Below are 18,822 nucleotides of genomic sequence, written 5' to 3'. Positions count from 1 at the left end.
ACTCCAGAGAAACCCCAAGAACACTGTTTCAAGGCTAGAGGGATCCTGAGGTCACTGTAGCAACACGAAAGAGCTCCGTGGACCAAAAATCAACTCGAGATGAGAGGTTAGTCCCTGGCTTCGACTCCAGAGGAATACCACCTTACCACAAGCACCTCAAGAGAAGGCTTCTCTCAGCTCTAGGTATGTGAGAGGGACCCTGAGTTTGCGGCCTCAAGTGGAATGGACACCGCCATGCCCTGACTCGAAATAAGGCCGGATATCCCTGCAGTGACTGGAATGCAGGCTCGTCTTGCATCTCCCAAGAAGAAAGGATGTCTGAATCCCCTCTGGAGACCACAGAGAAAGACCTAGTTCCCCACCTCATCGCGACCGGAGGCCTCACATCCTTTGAAAACTCCAGAGGTATGCGGAGATCAGTGCCTCCAAAGGAGACGATGCCTGACTCCTCGTGAAACTTGATAGGAGTCCCAGGATTCTTGTGGCACGTGGAAAGGGACCCTTGGTCTCCCGCCTCAGCTGGAGAGGCGTTCCAATTGCCCTGCCAAGCCTCGAGGAGAATCCCGAGTTGTCCCTCGCAACTAGGCAGGAGTCCTGACGTGGCTGAACAAACACGTGGGTGGAAGGGCCATCCCCGTCGTAACTCGAGAATATACCCCAGGTTCCCGCCGCAACTCGAGAAAAACGATGAGACTTCCCCCTCGATGCGAGATGAGGCCCAATTCCCCTGTACTGCGTGCAGAGCAATTCCGTCTTGCACATCACACATGAAAGGAGCCTTGATTTCCTTGATGGCACTCCAGAGAAACCCCAAGAACACTGTTTCAAGGATAGAGGGATCCTGAGGTCACTGTAGCAACACGAAAGAACTCTGTGGACCAAAAATCAACTCGAAAAGAGAGGTTAGTCCCTGGATTCGTCTCCAGAGGAATACCACCTTACCACAAGCACCTCAAGAGGAGGCTTCTCTCAGCTCTAGGTATGTGAGAGGGACCCTGAGTTTGCGGCCTCAAGTGGAATGGACACCGCGATGCCCTGACTCGAAATAAGGCCGGATATCCCTGCAGTGACTTCAATGCAGGCTCGTCTTGCATCTCCCAGGACGAAAGGATGTCTGAATCCCCTGTGGAAAGCACAGAGAAAGACTTAGTTCCCCACCTCATCGCGACCGATAGCCTCACATCCTTTGAAAACTCCAGAGGTACGCGGAGATCAGTGCCTCCAAAGGAGACGATGCCTGACTCCTCGTGAAACTTGATAGGAGTCCCAGGATTCCTGTGGCACTTGGAAAGGGACACTTGGTCTCCCGCCTCAGCTGGAGAGGCGTCCCAATTGCCCTGCCAAGCCTCGAGGAGAATCCCGAGTTGTCCCTCGCAACTAGGCAGGAGTCCTGACGTGGCTGAACAAACACGTGGGTGGAAGGGCCATCCCCATAGTAACTCGAGAATATACCCCAGGTTCCCGCCGCAACTCGAGAAAAACCATGAGACTTCCCCCTCGCCGCGAGATGAGGCCCGATTCCCCTGCACTGCGTGCAGAGCAATTCCGTGTTGCACATCACACATGAAAGGAGCCTTGATTTCCTTGATGGCACTCCAGAGAAACCCCAAGAACACTGTTTCAAGGCTAGAGGGATCCTGAGGTCACTGTAGCAACACGAAAGAGCTCCGTGGGCCAAAAATCAACTCGAGATGAGAGGTTAGTCCCTGGCTTCGACTCCTGAGGAATACCACCTTACCACAAACACCTCAAGAGGAGGCTTCTCTCAGCTCTAGGTATGTGAGAGGGATCCTGAGTTTGCGGCCTCAAGTGGAATGGACACCGCGATGCCCTGACTCGAAATAAGGCCGGATATCCCTGCAGTGACTGGAATGCAGGCTCGTCTTGCATCTCCCAAGACGAAAGGGTGTCTGAATCCCCTGTGGAGACCACAGAGAAAGACCTATTTCCCCAACTCATCGCGACAGGAGGCCTCAAAATCTTTGAAAACTCGAGAGGTACGCGGAGATCAGTGCCTCCAAAGGAGACGATGCCTGACTCCTCGTGAAACTTGATAGGAGTCCCAGGATTCCTGTGGCACGTGGAAAGGGACCCTTGGTCTCCCGCCTCAGCTGGAGAGGCGTCCCAATTGCCTTGCCAAGCCTCGAGGAGAATCCCGAGTTGTGTCTCGCAACTAGGCAAGAGTCCTGACGTGGCTGAACAAACACGTGTGTGGAAGGGCCATCCCCATTGTAACTCGAGAATATACCCCAGGTTCCCGCCGCAACTCGAGAAAAACCATGAGACTTCCCCCTCGCCGCGAGATGAGGCCCGATTCCCCTGCACTGCCTGCAGAGCAATTCTGTGTTGCACATCACACATGAAAGGAGCCTTGATTTCCTTGATGGCACTCCAGAGAAACCCCAAGAACACTGTTTCAAGGCTAGAGGGATCCTGAGGTCACTGTAGCAACACGAAAGTGCTCCGTGGACCAAAAATCAACTCGAGATGAGAGGTTAGTCCCTGGCTTCGACTCCAGAGGAATACCACCTTACCACAAGCACCTCAAGAGGAGGCTTCTCTCAGCTCTAGGTATGTGAGAGGGACCCTGAGTTTGCGGCCTCAAGTGGAATGGACACCGCGATGCCCTGACTCGAAATAAGGCCGGATATCCCTGCAGTGACTGGAATGCAGGCTCGTCTTGCATCTCCCAAGACGAAAGGGTGTCTGAATCCCCTGTGGAGACCACAGAGAAAGACCTAGTTCCCCACCTCATCGCGACAGGAGGCCTCAAATCCTTTGAAAGCTCCAGAGGTATGCGGAGATCACTGCCTCCAAAGGAGACGATGCCTGACTCCTCGTGAAACTTGATAGGAGACCCAGGATTCCTGTGGCACATGGAAAGGGACCCTTGGTCTCCCGCCTCAGCTGGAGAGGCGTCCCAATTGCCCTGCAAAGCCTCGAGGAGAATCCCGAGTTGTCCCTCGCAACTAGGCAGGAGTCCTGACATGGCTGAACACACACGTGTGTGGAAGGGCCATCCACGTCGTAACTCGAGAATATACCGCAGGTTCCCGCTGCAACTCGAGAAAAACCATGAGACTTCCCCCTCGCCGCGAGATGAGGCCCGATTCCCCTGCACTGCGTGCAGAGCAATTCCGTGTTGCACATCACACATGAAAGGAGCCTTGATTTCCTTGATGGCACTCCAGAGAAACCCCAAGAACACTGTTTCAAGGCTTGAGGGATCCTGAGGTCATTGTAGCAACACGAAAGAGCTCCGTGGACCAAGAATCAACACGAGATGAGAGGTTAGTCCCTGGCTTCGACTCCTGAGGAATACCACCTTACCACAAGCACCTCAAGAGAAGGCTTCTCTCAGCTCTAGGTATGTGAGAGGGATCCTGAGTTTGCGGCCTCAAGTGGAATGGACACCGCGATGCCCTGACTCGAAATAAGGCCGGATATCCCTGCAGTGACTGGAATGCAGGCTCGTCTTGCATCTCCCAAGAAGAAAGGATGTCTGAATCCCCTGTGGAGACCGCAGAGAAAGACCTAGTTCCCCACCTCATCGCGACCTCAGGCCTCACATCCTTTGAAAACTCCAGAGGTACGCGGAGATCAGTGCCTCCAAAGGAGACGATGCCTGACTCCTCGTGAAACTTGATAGGAGTCCCAGGATTCTTGTGGCACGTGGAAAGGGACCCTTGGTCTCCCGCATCAGCTGGAGAGGCGTTCCAATTGCCCTGCCAAGCCTCGAGGAGAATCCCGAGTTGTCCCTCGCAACTAGGCAGGAGTCCTGACGTGGCTGAACAAACACGTGGGTGGAAAGGCCATCCCCGTCGTAACTCGAGAATATACCCCAGGTTCCCGCCGCAACTCGAGAAAAACCATGAGACTTCCCCCTCGATGCGAGATGAGGCCCAATTCCCCTGTACTGCGTGCAGAGCAATTCCGTCTTGCACATCACACATGAAAGGAGCCTTGATTTCCTTGATGGCACTCCAGAGAAACCCCAAGAACACTGTTTCAAGGATAGAGGGATCCTGAGGTCACTGTAGCAACACGAAAGAACTCTGTGGACCAAAAATCAACTCGAAAAGAGAGGTTAGTCCCTGGATTCGTCTCCAGAGGAATACCACCTTACCTCAACCACCTCAGGAGGAGGCTTCTCTCAGCTCTAGGTATGTGAGAGGGACCCTGAGTTTGCGGCCTCAAGTGGAATGGACACCGTGATGCCCTGACTCGAAATAAGGCTGGATATCCCTGCAGTTACTTGAATGCAGGCTCGTCTTGCATCTCCCAAGTAGAAAGGATGTCTGAATCCCCGGTGGAGACCACAAAGAAAGACCTAGTTCCCCACCTCATCGCGACCGCAGGCCTCACATCCTTTGAAAACTCCAGAGGTACGCGGAGATCAGTGCCTCCAAAGGAGACGATGCCTGACTCCTCGTGAAACTTGATAGGAGTCCCAGGATTCCTGTGGCACTTGGAAAGGGACACTTGGTCTCCCGCCTCAGCTGGAGAGGCGTCCCAATTGCCCTGCCAAGCCTCGAGGAGAATCCCGAGTTGTCCCTCGCAACTAGGCAGGAGTCCTGACGTCGCTGAAGAAACACGTGGGTGGAAGGGCCATCCCCGTCGTAACTCGAGAATATACCCCAGGTTCCCGCCGCAACTCGAGAAAAACCATGAGACTTCCCCCTCGCCGCGAGATGAGGCCCGATTCCCCTGCACTGCGTGCAGAGCAATTCCGTGTTGCACATCACACATGAAAGGAGCCTTGATTTCCTTGATGGCACTCAAGAGAAACCCCAAGAACACTGTTTCAAGGACAGAGGGATCCTGAGGTCACTGTAGCAACACGAAAGAGCTCCGTGGGCCAAAAATCAACTCGAGATGAGAGGTTAGTCCCTGGCTTCGACTCCAGAGGAATACCACCTTACCACAAGCACCTCAAGAGGAGGCTTCTCTCAGCTCTATGTATGTGAGAGGGACCCTGAGTTTGCGGCCTCAAGTGGAATGGACACCGCGATGCCCTGACGCGAAATAAGGCTGGATATCCCTGCAGTGACTTGAATGCAGGCTCGTCTTGCATCTCCCAAGATGAAAGGATGTCTGAATCCCCTGTGGAGACCACAGAGAAAGACCTAGTTCCCCACCTCATCGCGACCGGAGGCCTCACATCCTTTGAAAAATCCAGAGGTACGCGGAGATCAGTGCCTCCAAAGGAGACGATGCCTGACTCCTCGTGAAACTTGATAGGAGTCCCAGGATTCCTGTGGCACGTGGAAAGGGACCCTTGGTCTCCCGCCTCAGCTGGAGAGGCGTCCCAATTGCCTTGCCAAGCCTCGAGGAGAATCCCGAGTTGTCCCTCGGAACTAGGCAAGAGTCCTGACGTGGCTGAACAAACACGTGTGTGGAAGGGCCATCCCCGTCGTAACTCGAGAATATACCCCAGGTTCCCGCCACAACTCGAGGAAAACCATGAGACTTCCCCCTCGCCGCGAGATGAGGCCCGATTCCCCTGCACTGCGTGCAGAGCAATTCTGTGTTGCACATCACACATGAAAGGAGCCTTGATTTCCTTCATGGCACTCCAGAGAAACCCCAAGAACACTGTTTCAAGGCTGGAGGGATCCTGAGGTCACTGTAGCAACACGAAAGAGCTCCGTGGACCAAAAATCAACTCGAGATGAGAGGTTAGTCCCTGGCTTCGACTCCAGAGGAATACCACCTTACCACAAGCACCTCAAGAGAAGGCTTCTCTCAGCTCTAGGTATGTGAGAGGGACCCTGAGTTTGCGGCCTCAAGTGGAATGGACACCGCGATGCCCTGACTCGAAATAAGGCCGGATATCCCTGCAGTGACTGGAATGAAGGCTCGTCTTGCATCTCCCCAGACGAAAGGGTGTCTGAATCCCCTGTGGAGCCCACAGAGAAAGACCTAGTTCCCCACCTCATCGGGACAGGAGGCCTCAAATCCTTTGAAAACTCCAGAGGTATGCGGCGATCAGTGCCTCCAAAGGAAACGATGCCTGACTCCTCGTGAAACTTGATAGGAGACCAAGGATTCCTGTGGCACGTGGAAAGGGACCTTTGGTCTCCCGTCTCAGCTGGAGAGGCGTCCCAATTGCCCTGCAAAGCCTCGAGGAGAATCCCGAGTTGTCCCTCGCAACTAGGCAGGAGTCCTGACATGGCTGAACAAACACGTGGGTGGAAGGGCCATCCCCGTCGTAACTCGAGAAAATACCCCAGGTTCCCGCCGCAACTCGAGAAAAACCATGAGACTTCCCCCTCGCCGCGAGATGAGGCCCGATTCCCCTGCACTGCGTGCAGAGCAATTCCGTGTTGCACATCACACATGAAAGGAGCCTTGATTTCCTTGATGGCACTCCAGAGAAACCCCAACAACACTGTTTCAAGGCTAGAGGGATCCTGAGGTCACTGTAGCAACACGAAAGAGCTCCGTGGGCCAAAAATCAACTCGAGATGAGAGGTTAGTCCCTGGCTTCGACTCCAGAGGAATACCACCTTACCACAAGCACCTCAAGAGGAGGCTTCTCTCAGCTTTAGGTATGTGAGAGGGACCCTGAGTTTGCGGCCTCAAGTGGAATGGACACCGCGATGCCCTGACTCGAAATAAGGCCGGATATCCCTGCAGTGACTGGAATGCAGGCTCGTCTTGCATCTCCCAAGAAGAAAGGATGTCTGAATCCCCTGTGGAGACCACAGAGTAAGACCTAGTTCCCGACCTCATCGCGACAGGAGGCCTCACATCCTTTGAAAACTCCAGAGGTACGCGGAGATCAGTGCCTTCAAAGGAGACGATGCCTGACTCCTCGTGAAACTTGATAGGAGTCCCAGGATTCTTGTGGCACGTGGAAAGGGACCCTTGGTCTCCTGCCTCAGCTGGAGAGGCGTTCCAATTGCCCTGCCAAGTCTCGAGGAGAATCCCGAGTTGTCCCTCGCAACTAGGCAGGAGTCCTGACGTGGCTGAACAAACACGTGGGTGGAAGGGCCATCCCCGTCGTAACTCGAGAATATACCCCAGGTTCCCGCCGCAACTCGAGAAAAACCATGAGACTTCCCCCTCGATGAGAGATGAGGCCCAATTCCCCTGTACTGCGTGCAGAGCAATTCCGTCTTGCACATCACACATGAAAGGAGCCTTGATTTCCTTGATGGCACTCCAGAGAAACCCCAAGAACACTGTTTCAAGGATAGAGGGATCCTGAGGTCACTGTAGCAACACGAAAGAACTCTGTGGACCAAAAATCAACTCGAAAAGAGAGGTTAGTCCATGGATTCGTCTCCAGAGGAATACCACCTTACCACAAGCACCTCAAGAGGAGGCTTCTCTCAGCTCTAGGTATGTGAGAGGGACCCTGAGTTTGCGGCCTCAAGTGGAATGGACACCGCGATGCCCTGACTCGAAATAAGGCCGGATATCCCTGCAGTGACTTCAATGCAGGCTCGTCTTGCATCTCCCAGGACGAAAGGATGTCTGAATCCCCTGTGGAAAGCACAGAGAAAGACTTAGTTCCCCACCTCATCGCGACCGATAGCCTCACATCCTTTGAAAACTCCAGAGGTACGCGGAGATCAGTGCCTCCAATGGAGACGATGCCTGACTCCTCGTGAAACTTGATAGGAGTCCCAGGATTCCTGTGGCACTTGGAAAGGGACACTTGGTCTCCCGCCTCAGCTGGAGAGGCGTCCCAATTGCCCTGCCAAGCCTCGAGGAGAATCCAGAGTTGTCCCTCGCAACTAGGCAGGAGTCCTGACGTGGCTGAACAAACACGTGGGTGGAAGGGCCATCCCCGTCGTAACTCGAGAATATACCCCAGGTTCCCGCCGCAACTCGAGAAAAACCATGAGACTTCCCCCTCGATGCGAGATGACACCCGATTCCCCTGCACTGCGTGCAGAGCAATTCCGTGTTGCACATCACACATGAAAGGAGCCTTGATTTCCTTGATGGCACTCCACAGATACCCAAAGAACACTGTTTCAAGGCTAGAGGGATCCTGAGGTCACTGTAGCAACATGAAAGAGCTCCGAGGGCCAAAAATCAACTCGAGATGAGAGGTTAGTCCCTGGCTTCGCCTCCTGAGGAATACCACCTTACCACAAGCACCTCAAGAGGAGGCTTCACTCAGCTCTAGGTATGTGAGAGGGATCCTGAGTTTGCAGCCTCAAGTGGAATTGACACCGCGATGCCCTGCCTCGAAATAAGGCTGGATATCCCTGCAGTGACTGGAATGCAGGCTCGTCTTGCATCTCCCAAGACGAAAGGCTGTCTGAATCCCCTGTGGAGCCCACAGAGAAAGACCTAGTTCCCCAACTCATCGCGACAGGAGGCCTCAAAATCTTTGAAAACTCCAGAGGTATGTGGAGATCAGTGCCTCCAAAGGAGACGATGCCTGACTCCTCGTGAAACTTGATAGGAGTCCCAGGATTCCTGTGGCACGTGGAAAGGGACCCTTGGTCTCCCGCCTCAGCTGGAGAGGCGTTCCAATTGCCTTGCCAAGCCTCGAGGAGAATCCCGAGTTGTCCCTCGGAACTAGGCAGGAGTCCTGACGTGGCTGAACAAACACGTGGGTGGAAAGGCCATCCCCGTCGTAACTCGAGAATATACCCCAGGTTCCCGCCGCAACTCGAGAAAAACCATGAGACTTCCCCCTCGCCGCGAGATGAGGCCCGATTCCCCTGCACTGCCTGCAGAGCAATTCTGTGTTGCACATCACACATGAAAGGAGCCTTGATTTCCTTCATGGCACTCCAGAGAAACCCCAAGAACACTGTTTCAAGGCTAGAGGGATCCTGAGGTCACTGTAGCAACACGAAAGAGCTCCGTGGACCAAAAATCAACTCGAGATGAGAGGTTAGTCCCTGGCTTCGAATCCAGAGGAATACCACCTTACCACAAGCACCTCAAGAGAAGGCTTCTCTCAGCTCTAGGTATGTGAGAGGGACCCTGAGTTTGCGGCCTCAAGTGGAATGGACACCGCGATGCCCTGACTCGAAATAAGGCCGGATATCCCTGCAGTGACTGGAATGCAGGCTCGTCTTGCATCTCCCAAGACGAAAGGGTGTCTGAATCCCCTGTGGAGACCACAGAGAAAGACCTAGTTCCCCACCTCATCGCGACAGGAGGCCTCAAATCCTTTGAAAACTCCAGAGGTATGCGGAGATCAGTGCCTCCAAAGGAAACGATGCCTGACTCCTCGTGAAACTTGATAGGAGACCCAGGATTCCTGTGGCACGTGGAAAGGGACCCTTGGTCTCCCGTCTCAGCTGGAGAGGCGTCCCAATTGCCCTGCAAAGCCTCGAGGAGAATCCAGAGTTGTCCCTCGCAACTAGGCAGGAGTCCTGACGTCGCTGAAGAAACACGTGGGTGGAAGGGCCATCCCCGTCGTAACTCGAGAAAATACCCCAGGTTCCCGCCGCAACTCGAGAAAAACCATGAGACTTCCCCCTCGCCGCGAGATGAGGCCCGATTCCCCTGCACTGCGTGCAGAGCAATTCCGTGTTGCACATCACACATGAAAGGAGCCTTGATTTCCTTGATGGCACTCCACAGAAACCCCAAGAACACTGTTTCAAGGCTAGAGGGACCCTGAGGTCACTGTAGCAACACGAAAGAGCTCCGTGGGCCAAAAATCAACTCGAGATGAGAGGTTAGTCCCTGGCTTCGACTCCAGAGGAATACCACCTTACCACAAGCACCTCAAGAGGAGGCTTCTCTCAGCTTTACGTATGTGAGAGGGACCCTGAGTTTGCGGCCTCAAGTGGAATGGACACCGCGATGCCCTGACTCGAAATAAGGCCGGATATCCCTGCAGTGACTTGAATTCAGGCTCGTCTTGCATCTCCCAAGAAGAAACGATGTCTGAATCCCCTCTGGAGACCACAGAGAAAGACCTAGTTCCCCACCTCATCGCGACCGGAGGCCTCACATCCTTTGAAAACTCCAGAGGTACGCGGAGATCAATGCCTCCAAAGGAGACGATGCCTGACTCCTCGTGAAACTTGATAGGAGTCCCAGGATTTCTGTGGCACGTGGAAAGGGACCCTTGGTCTCCCGCCTCAGCTGGAGAGGCGTCCCAATTGCCTTGCCAAGCCTCGAGGAGAATCCCGAGTTGTGTCTCGCAACTAGGCAAGAGTCCTGACGTGGCTGAACAAACACGTGTGTGGAAGGGCCATCCCCGTCGTAACTCGAGAATATACCCCAGGTTCCCGCCGCAACTCGAGAAAAACCATGAGACTTCCCCCTCGCCGCGAGATGAGGCCCGATTCCCCTGCACTGCGTGCAGAGCAATTCTGTGTTGCACATCACACATGAAAGGAGCCTTGATTTCCTTCATGGCACTCCAGAGAAACCCCAAGATCACTGTTTCAAGGCTAGAGGGATCCTGAGGTCACTGTAGCAACACGAAAGAACTCTGTGGACCAAAAATCAACTCGAGATGAGAGGTTAGTCCCTGGCTTCGACTCCAGACGAATACCACCTTACCAGAAGCACCTCAAGAGGAGGCTTCTCTCAGCTCTAGGTATGTGAGAGGGATCCTGAGTTTGCGGCCTCAAGTGGAATGGACACCGCGATGCCCTGACTCGAAATAAGGCCGGATATCCCTGCAGTGACTTCAATGCAGGCTCGTCTTGCATCTCCCAAGAAGAAAGGATGTCTGAATCCCCTGTGGAGACCACAGAGAAAGACCTAGTTCCCCACCTCATCGCGACCGGAGGCCTCACATCCTTTGAAAACTCCAGAGGTACGCGGAGATCAATGCCTCCAAAGGAGACGATGCCTGACTCCTCGTGAAACTTGATAGGAGTCCCAGGATTCTTGTGGCACGTGGAAAGGGACCCTTGGTCTCCCGCCTCAGCTGGAGAGGCCTTCCAATTGCCCTGCCAAGCCTCGAGGAGAATCCAGAGTTGTCCCTCGCAACTAGGCAGGAGTCCTGACGTCGCTGAAGAAACACGTGGGTGGAAGGGCCATCCCCGTCGTAACTCGAGAATATACCCCAGGTTCCCGCCGCAACTCGAGAAAAACCATGAGACTTCCCCCTCGATGGGAGATGAGGCCCGATTCCCCAGTACTGCGTGCAGAGCAATTCCGTCTTGCACATCACACATGAACGGAGCCTTGATTTCCTTGATGGCACTCCAGAGAAACCCCAAGAACACTGTTTCAAAGATAGAGGGATCCTCAGGTCACTGTAGCAACACGAAAGAACTCTGTGGACCAAAAATCAACTCGAAAAGAGAGGTTAGTCCCTGGATTCGTCTCCAGAGGAATACCACCTTACCACAAGCACCTCAAGAGGAGGCTTCTCTCAGCTCTAGGTATGTGAGAGGGACCCTGAGTTTGCGGCCTCAAGTGGAATGGACACCGCGATGCCCTGACTCGAAATAAGGCCGGATATCCCTGCAGTGACTTCAATGCAGGCTCGTCTTGCATCTCCCAGGACTAAAGGATGTCTGAATCCCCTGTGGAAAGCACAGAGAAAGACTTAGTCCCCCACCTCATCGCGACCGATAGCCTCACATCCTTTGAAAACTCCAGAGGTACGCGGAGATCAGTGCCTCCAAAGGAGATGATGCCTGACTCCTCGTGAAACTTGATAGGAGTCCCAGGATTCCTGTGGCACTTGGAAAGGGACACTTGGTCTCCCGCCTCAGCTGGAGAGGCGTCCCAATTGCCCTGCCAAGCCTCGAGGAGAATCCAGAGTTGTCCCTCGCAACTAGGCAGGAGTCCTGACGTCGCTGAAGAAACACGTGGGTGGAAGGGCCATCCCCGTCGTAACTCGAGAATATACCCCAGGTTCCCGCCGCAACTCGAGAAAAACCATGAGACTTTCCCCTCGCCGCGAGATGAGGCCCGATTCCCCTGCACTGCGTGCAGAGCAATTCCGTGTTGCACATCACACATGAAAGGAGCCTTGATTTCCTTCATGGCACTCCAGAGAAACCCCAAGAACACTGTTTCAAGGCTAGAGGGATCCTGAGGTCACTGTAGCAACACGAAAGAGCTCCGTGGGCCAAAAATCAACTCGAGATGAGAGGTTAGTCCCTGGCTTCGACTCCAGAGGAATACCACCTTACCACAAGCACCTCAAGAGGAGGCTTCTCTCAGCTCTAGGTATGTGAGAGGGACCCTGAGTTTACGGCCTCAAGTGGAATGGACACCGCGATGCCCTGACGCGAAATAAGGCTGGATATCCCTGCAGTGACTTGAATGCAGGCTCGTCTTGCATCTCCCAAGATGAAAGGATGTCTGAATCCCCTGTGGAGACCACAGAGAAAGACCTAGTTCCCCACCTCATCGCGACCGAATGCCTCACATCCTTTGAAAACTCCAGAGGTACGCGGAGATCAGTGCCTCCAAAGGAGACGATGCCTGAGTACTCGTGAAACTTGATAGGAGTCCCAGGATTCCTGTGGTACGTGGAAAGGGACCCTTGTTTTCCCGCCTCAGCTGGAGAGGCGTCCCAATTGCCTTGCCAAGCCTCGAGGAGAATCCCGAGTTGTGTCTCGCAACTAGGCAAGAGTCTTGACCTGGCTGAACAAACACGTGTGTGAAAGGGCCATCCCCGTCATAACTCGAGAATATACCCCAGGTTCCCGCTGCAACTCGAGAAAAACCATGAGACTTCCCCTTCGCCGCGAGATGAGGCCCGATTCCCCTGCACTGCGTGCAGAGCAATTCTGTGTTGCACATCACACATGAAAGGAGCCTTGATTTCCTTGATGGCACTCCAGAGAAACCCCAAGAACACTGTTTCAAGGCTAGAGGGATTCGGAGGTCACTGTAGCAACACGAAAGAGCTCTGTGGACCAAAAATCAACTCGAGATGAGAGGTTAGTCCCTGGCTTTGACTCCAGAGGAATACCACCTTACCACAAGCACCTCAAGAGGAGGCTTCTCTCAGCTCTAGGTATGTGAGAGGGACCCTGAGTTTGCGGCCTCAAGTGGAATGGACACCACGATGCCCTGACTCGAAATAAGGCCGTATATCCCTGCAGTGACTGGAATGCAGGCTCGTCTTGCATCTCCCAAGACGAAAGGGTGTCTGAATCCCCTGTGGAGACCACAGAGAAAGACCTAGTTCCCCACCTCATCGCGACTGGAGGCCTCAAATCCTTTGAAAACTCCAGAGGTTTACGGAGATCAGTGCCTCCAAAGGAAACGATGCCTGACTCCTCGTGAAACTTGATAGGAGACCCAGGATTCCTGTGGCACGTGGAAAGGGACCCTTGGTCTCCCGTCTCAGCTGGAGAGGCGTCCCAATTGCCCTGCAAAGCCTCGAGGAGAATCCCGAGTTGTCCCTCGCAACTAGGCAGGAGTCCTGACGTCGCTGAAGAAACACGTGTGTGGAAGCGCCATCCCCGTCGTAACTCGAGAATATAACCCAGGTTGCCGCCGCAACTCGAGAAAAACCATGAGACTTCCCCCTCGCCGCGAGATGAGGCTCGATTCCCCTGCACTGCGTGCAGAGCAATTCCGTGTTGCACATCACACATGAAAGGAGCCTTGATTTCCTTGATGGCACTCCAGAGAAACCCCAAGAACACTGTTTCAAGGATAGAGGGATCCTGAGGTCACTGTAGCAACACGAAAGAACTCTGTGGACCAAAAATCAACTCGAAAAGAGAGGTTAGTCCCTGGATTCGTCTCCAGAGGAATACCACCTTACCACAAGCACCTCAAGAGGAGGCTTCTCTCAGCTCTAGGTATGTGAGAGGGACCCTGAGTTTGCGGCCTCAAGTGGAATGGACACCGCGATGCCCTGACTCGAAATAAGGCTGGATATCCCTGCAGTGACTTCAATGCAGGCTCGTCTTGCATCTCCCAGGACGAAAGGATGTCTGAATCCCCTGTGGAAAGCACAGAGAAAGACTTAGTTCCCCACCTCATCGCGACCGGAGGCCTCACATCCTTTGAAAACTCCAGAGGTACGCGGAGATCAGTGCCTCCAAAGGAGACGATGCCTGACTCCTCGTGAAACTTGATAGGAGTCCCAGGATTCCTGTGGCACTTGGAAAGGGACACTTGGTCTCCCGCCTCAGCTGGAGAGGCGTCCCAATTGCCCTGCCAAGCCTCGAGGAGAATCCAGAGTTGTCCCTCGCAACTAGGCAGGAGTCCTGACGTGGCTGAACAAACACGTGGGTGGAAGGGCCATCCCCGTCGTAACTCGAGAATATACCCCAGGTTCCCGCCGCAACTCGAGAAAAACCATGAGACTTCCCCCTCGCCGCGAGATGAGGCCCGATTCCCCTGCACTGCGTGCAGAGCAATTCCGTGTTGCACATCACACATGAAAGGAGCCTTGATTTCCTTGATGGCACTCCAGAGAAACCCCAAGAACACTGTTTCAAGGCTAGAGGGATCCTCAGGTCACTGTAACAACACGAAAGAGCTCCGTGGGCCAAAAATCAACTCGAGATGAGAGGTTAGTCCCTGGCTTCGACTCCAGAGGAATACCACCTTACCACAAGCACCTCAAGAGGAGGCTTCTCTCAGCTCTAGGTATGTGAGAGGGACCCTGAGTTTGCGGCCTCAAGTGGAATGGACACCGCGATGCCCTGACTCGAAATAAGGCTGGATATCCCTGCAGTGACTTGAATGCAGGCTCGTCTTGCATCTCCCAAGATGAAAGGATGTCTGAATCCCCTGTGGAGACCACAGAGAAAGACCTAGTTCCCCACCTCATCTCGACCGGAGGCCTCACATCCTTTGAAAACTCCAGAGGTACGCGGAGATCAGTGCCTCCAAAGGAGACGATGCCTGACTCCTCGTGAAACTTGATAGGAGTCCCAGGATTCTTGTGGCACGTGGAAAGGGACCCTTGGTCTCCCGCCTCAGCTGGAGAGGCATCCCAATTGCCCTGCCAAGCCTCGAGGAGAATCCCGAGTTGTCCCTCGCAACTAGGCAGGAGTCCTGACGTGGCTGAACAAACACGTGGGTGGAAGGGCCATCCCCGTCGTAACTCGAGAATATACCCCAGGTTCCCGCCGCAACTCGAGAAAAACCATGAGACTTCCCCCTCGATGGGAGATGAGGCCCGATTCCCCTGTACGGCGTGCAGAGCAATTCCGTCTTGCACATCACACATGAAAGGAGCCTTGATTTCCTTGATGGCACTCCAGAGAAACCCCAAGAACACTGTTTCAAGGATAGAGGGATCCTGAGGTCACTGTAGCAACATGAAAGAACTCTGTGGACCAAAAATCAACTCGAAAAGAGAGGTTAGTCCCTGGATTCGTCTCCAGAGGAATACCACCTTACCACAAGCACCTCAAGAGGAGGCTTCTCTCAGCTCTAGGTATGTGAGAGGGACCCTGAGTTTGCGGCATCAAGTGGAATGGACACCGCGATGCCCTGACTCGAAATAAGGCCGGATATCCCTGCAGTGACTTCAATGCAGGCTCGTCTTGCATCTCCCAGGACGAAAGGATGTCTGAATCCCCTGTGGAAAGCACAGAGAAAGACTTAGTTCCCCACCTCATCGCGACCGATAGCCTCACATCCTTTGAAAACTCCAGAGGTACGCGGAGATCAGTGCCTCCAAAGGAGACGATGCCTGACTCCTCGTGAAACTTGATAGGAGTCCCAGGATTCCTGTGGCACTTGGAAAGGGACACTTGGTCTCCCGCCTCAGCTGGAGAGGCGTCCCAATTGCCCTGCCAAGCCTCGAGGAGAATCCCGAGTTGTCCCTCACAACTAGGCAGGAGTCCTGACGTCGCTGAAGAAACACGTGGGTGGAAGGGCCATCCCCGTCGTAACTCGAGAATATACCCCAGGTTCCCGCCGCAACTCGAGAAAAACCATGAGACTTCCCCCTCGCCGCGAGATGAGGCCCGATTCCCCTGCACTGCGTGCAGAGCAATTCCGTGTTGCACATCACACATGAAAGGAGCCTTGATTTCCTTGATGGCACTCCAGAGAAACCCCAAGAACACTGTTTCAAGGCTAGAGGGATCCTCAGGTCACTGTAGCAACACGAAAGAACTCCGTGGGCCAAAAATCAACTCGAGATGAGAGGTTAGTCCCTGGCTTCGACTCCAGAGGAATACCACCTTACCACAAGCACCTCAAGAGGAGGCTTCTCTCAGCTCTAGGTATGTGAGAGGGACCCTGAGTTTGCGGCCTCAAGTGGAATGGACACCGCGATGCCCTGACGCGAAATAAGGCTGGATATCCCTGCAGTGACTTGAATGCAGGCTCGTCTTGCATCTCCCAAGATGAAAGGATGTCTGAATCCCCTGTGGAGACCACAGAGAAAGACCTAGTTCCCCACCTCATCACGACCGAATGCCTCACATCCTTTGAAAACTCCAGAGGTACGCGGAGATCAGTGCCTCCAAAGGAGACGATGCCTGAGTACTCGTGAAACTTGATAGGAGACCCAGGATTCCTGTGGCACGTGGAAAGGGACACTTGGTCTCCCGTCTCAGCTGGAGAGGCGTCCCAATTGCCCTGCAAAGCCTCGAGGAGAATCCCGAGTTGTCCCTCGCAACTAGGCAGGAGTCCTGACGTCGCTGAAGAAACACGTGTGTGGAAGGGCCATCCCCGTCGTAACTCGAGAATATAACCCAGGTTCCCGCCGCAACTCGAGAAAAACCATGAGACTTCCCCCTCGCCGCGAGATGAGGCTCGATTCCCCTGCACTGCGTGCAGAGCAATTCCGTGTTGCACATCACACATGAAAGGAGCCTTGATTTCCTTCATGGCACTCCAGAGAAACCCCAAGAACACTGTTTCAAGGATAGAGGGAACCTGAGGTCACTGTAGCAACACGAAAGAACTCTGTGGACCAAAAATCAACTCGAAAAGAGAGGTTAGTCCCTGGATTCGTCTCCAGAGGAATACCACCTTACCACAAGCACCTCAAGAGGAGGCTTCTCTCAGCTCTAGGTATGTGAGAGGGACCCTGAGTTTGCGGCCTCAAGTGGAATGGACACCGCGATGCCCTGACTCGAAATAAGGCTGGATATCCCTGCAGTGACTTCAATGCAGGCTCGTCTTGCATCTCCCAGGACGAAAGGATGTCTGAATCCCCTGTGGAAAGCACAGAGAAAGACTTAGTTCCCCACCTCATCGCGACCGGAGGCCTCACATCCTTTGAAAACTCCAGAGGTACGCGGAGATCAGTGCCTCCAAAGGAGACGATGCCTGACTCCTCGTGAAACTTGATAGGAGTCCCAGGATTCCTGTGGCACTTGGAAAGGGACACTTGGTCTCCCGCCTCAGCTGGAGAGGCGTCCCAATTGCCCTGCCAAGCCTCGAGGAGAATCCAGAGTTGTCCCTCGCAACTAGGCAGGAGTCCTGACGTGGCTGAACAAACACGTGGGTGGAAGGGCCATCCCCGTCGTAACTCGAGAATATACCCCAGGTTCCCCCCGCAACTCGAGAAAAACCATGAGACTTCCCCCTCGCCGCGAGATGAGGCCCGATTCCCCTGCACTGCGTGCAGAGCAATTCCGTGTTGCACATCACACATGAAAGGAGCTTTGATTTCGTTGATGGCACTCCAGAGAAACCCCAAGAACACTGTTTCAAGGATAGAGGGATCCTCAGGTCACTGTAACAACACGAAAGAGCTCCGTGGGCCAAAAATCAACTCGAGATGAGAGGTTAGTCCCTGGCTTCGACTCCAGAGGAATACCACCTTACCACAAGCACCTCAAGAGGAGGCTTCTCTCAGCTCTAGGTATGTGAGAGGGACCCTGAGTTTGCGGCCTCAAGTGGAATGGACACCGCGATGCCCTGACTCGAAATAAGGCTGGATATCCCTGCAGTGACTTGAATGCAGGCTCGTCTTGCATCTCCCAAGATGAAAGGATGTCTGAATCCCCTGTGGAGACCACAGAGAAAGACCTAGTTCCCCACCTCATCTCGACCGGAGGCCTCACATCCTTTGAAAACTCCAGAGGTACGCGGAGATCAGTGCCTCCAAAGGAGACGATGCCTGACTCCTCGTGAAACTTGATAGGAGTCCCAGGATTCTTGTGGCACGTGGAAAGGGACCCTTGGTCTCCCGCCTCAGCTGGAGAGGCATCCCAATTGCCCTGCCAAGCCTCGAGGAGAATCCCGAGTTGTCCCTCGCAACTAGGCAGGAGTCCTGACGTGGCTGAACAAACACGTGGGTGGAAGGGCCATCCCCGTCGTAACTCGAGAATATACCCCAGGTTCCCGCCGCAACTCGAGAAAAACCATGAGACTTCCCCCTCGATGGGAGATGAGGCCCGATTCCCCTGTACGGCGTGCAGAGCAATTCCGTCTTGCACATCACACATGAAAGGAGCCTTGATTTCCTTGATGGCACTCCAGAGAAACCCCAAGAACACTGTTTCAAGGATAGAGGGATCCTGAGGTCACTGTAGCAACACGAAAGAACTCTGTGGACCAAAAATCAACTCGAAAAGAGAGGTTAGTCCCTGGATTCGTCTCCAGAGGAATACCACCTTACCACAAGCACCTCAAGAGGAGGCTTCTCTCAGCTCTAGGTATGTGAGAGGGACCCTGAGTTTGCGGCCTCAAGTGGAATGGACACCGCGATGCCCTGACTCGAAATAAGGCCGGATACCCCTGCAGTGACTTCAATGCAGGCTCGTCTTGCATCTCCCAGGACGAAAGGATGTCTGAATCCCCTGTGGAAAGCACAGAGAAAGACTTAGTTCCCCACCTCATCGCGACCGATAGCCTCACATCCTTTGAAAACTCCAGAGGTACGCGGAGATCAGTGCCTCCAAAGGAGACGATGCCTGACTCCTCGTGAAACTTGATAGGAGTCCCAGGATTCCTGTGGCACTTGGAAAGGGACACTTGGTCTCCCGC

The sequence above is a fragment of the Cervus elaphus genome, unplaced genomic scaffold (assembly GCF_910594005.1).
Source record: "Cervus elaphus unplaced genomic scaffold, mCerEla1.1, whole genome shotgun sequence".
Taxonomy (NCBI): domain Eukaryota; kingdom Metazoa; phylum Chordata; class Mammalia; order Artiodactyla; family Cervidae; genus Cervus; species Cervus elaphus.
This window is presented reverse-complemented; position numbering follows the sequence as displayed.